General features: G+C 45.3%; 1 long non-coding RNA gene across 1 annotated transcript; it reads left to right on the top strand.

The window, feature by feature from the left end:
- Positions 1 to 572: 572 nt before the first annotated feature.
- Positions 573 to 1,915, top strand: LOC108533364 (uncharacterized). Its single transcript, XR_001886714.1, has 3 exons — positions 573 to 753; positions 1,008 to 1,166; positions 1,748 to 1,915. It is a non-coding gene; the product is annotated as an uncharacterized LOC108533364 (long non-coding RNA).
- The last annotated feature ends 468 nt before the right edge of the window (positions 1,916 to 2,383 follow it).

The raw sequence follows: 2,383 nt of genomic DNA, 5'->3' as shown, positions 1-2,383 counted from the left end.
GAGGTTTTAAATTAGGTCGGCCCATAGATCTGCCTCTGGACAATGAAGGGAGAAGCTCAACAGACTTCCTTGCTTAGATTATGCACCTTCCATTTCACACAATGGACTTCACCCTTCTCCTCCCTGTAAAGAGGACATTTCAGCAAGACTCATTAAGATCCTCAACAGTTACCGGGTTTTTATTATTTTTTATTCCTATTTTCTACAGCTTATAATAATGAAACACTTTCCTGTTCATATTTATATTGTGAGTGTTTATATAATTTCACAGTTCTTTAGGATGGCTTGCCTAGAATCCCAGATCCCAGTCCTTGATTCCTGGATAGCACAAGCCAGTGTTCTTAGGAGGAGAATACGTAAGAGGATCCAGACAATGGCGTCCTATTGCCTCAAAATCTGCTAGATAAAGTAAGAATAATGAAGAGCCAGGACAGTCCTGCAACACCCTGAAAAGAGGCAGTCCATGAGGGCTCTCAGAAGTTACACCCCAGCTGTTTCACGTTGTCTCTTCCTGGAGGTGAAAGGAAACAGATGGTGCTTCCGGGTTAAGCGGAGGCACCTCTGACCTCCAGCCCCGGGAGTTAAAACGCCGTCTGTTGATGAGGCCCCACCAAATCTGACATAGACAGGTCCAGGCTGCAGGTGCCCCCACATCGTTTTCTTGCATTATGAAGCTGAGTGGTTTCACTCTACTCTCTGTGATCGTCCTCCTTTGCCTCCACATGACCCAGTCTGGAGTCTTTAGGAGTGCAGGTAGGGCCTGGCGACTCTGGATGTGGCTGGGGGGGAACGTTTCCTCTGAGGAGTCCATGAGGTGACCTGGCCTGGAAATCACACATTGGTGCCCACTCATCCTATGGCTTTTTTTTCTTTCTTCTTTTTCTTGAGTCTCGTTCTGTCACCCAGGCTGGAGTGTAGTGGCGCGATCTCGGCTCACTGCATCGTCCGCCTCCTGGATTTAAGCAATTCTCCTGCCTCAGCCTCCTGACCTATGGCGTTTTTTCCAGCTGCACGGAAACCGGGATATTGCCCAGAGTTTGATCTTGCCTGCCCTTTCACCCTCTTACCTATGTGCCGGCGCGATAAGAGTTGCAAGGGAGTCAAGAAGTGTTGCTACTACAACTGTCGGCATCAGTGTATGGAGCCCTGGTGGACTCTGGATTGAGGTGAGGAGCCCCAGATCTGCTGTTCTCCTTGCTGCCCCTAACTCCTTCCCTCAGAAGTGTTTGTCTTAGAGGGAGTTGAGAACTGCTCATGCGTTTAGCAACTGTTGTGAGCAGGGCTTTTAAGTTGGGTCGGTCCACGGATTTGCCTCTCTAACGTGAAGGGGGAGGCTCAACAGACCTCTTTGCTCAGATATGCACCTTCCACTTCACATAATGGGCATCATGGTTCTCCTCTCTATAAATCTCTATAATGTCGACATTTCAACAAGATGATCTTTAAGGTATTCAATAGTTACTGGATTTTGTTATTTATTTTCAAATCCTTTTACTTAGTTTACAATCATGAAACAGTTTCCTCTTTACATTTACATTGTGAGGTAAGTTTATAATTTCACAATTCCTTAGGATGGCTTGCCTAGGGTCCCTGATCCCCAGTCTCTGAGTCTTTGGCAGCACCTGCCAGTGTTCTTGTGAGGAGCATACCTCACAGAAATCATGCCTCAGTGCCCCTGGGACACAAAACCATGTGCCCTGTACATTTTGCATCTTCCTATATCTCTGGTTTCCTGTTCTCTCCCAAGGTGGAAAGCCCTTCTTTACCAGGACTGAGGAGACACAGGTGCTACAGGCTCAGACTGGGATAACTGGTCTCCATGTTGTCCATGATCGCTCAGGCCCAGTACTTCCTTTCAGCAAGAGTTAAATGTTTCATACTATGATGACAAGACAAAGAAATAAAGCGTTGTATATTTAAAACTCCATGAAAATCTGTAAGTCTGCTGGATTGATCTCTTGCTCTCTCTCTCTCTCTACTCAGCCGTGTTGCATAATCCCTCAGGAACTGTAAAAAGGACGGAGTTACTCTTTCACATTTAGTTTCATCAATTCCTGCACTTGTGTTTTTCTGATATGTTTGTCTCTTTCAATATCTCCTGACACTCAGATTCTCTGTTGGTCAGATTGCAGGTGCATTTTGGAGTTAAATTCTCTGTGTTTGCATCCTATGAATGGCATGCCAATTAATCCTGTAATGGAAGAGCAAGCCATTTTTGCTTCAGTTGTTCTGATACTACTGCTGGTGGTCTTTCCACGTGTTGGAGTAATATGATCTGCAATTGGATTTGGAACTTCAGGATGGAAATTGAGCAAGATGTACTTTAGTTCTAGGTACTTTCATTCCTAAAAATTGAGCCACCCTCAATTAGGAGAACAAAATC

The sequence above is a fragment of the Rhinopithecus bieti genome, unplaced genomic scaffold, assembly GCF_001698545.2.
Source record: "Rhinopithecus bieti isolate Rb0 unplaced genomic scaffold, ASM169854v2 scaffold_10347, whole genome shotgun sequence".
NCBI lineage: Eukaryota > Metazoa > Chordata > Mammalia > Primates > Cercopithecidae > Rhinopithecus > Rhinopithecus bieti.
The sequence above is the reverse complement of the archived record's forward strand: the minus strand, read 5'-3'. Positions and strand labels throughout refer to the sequence as shown.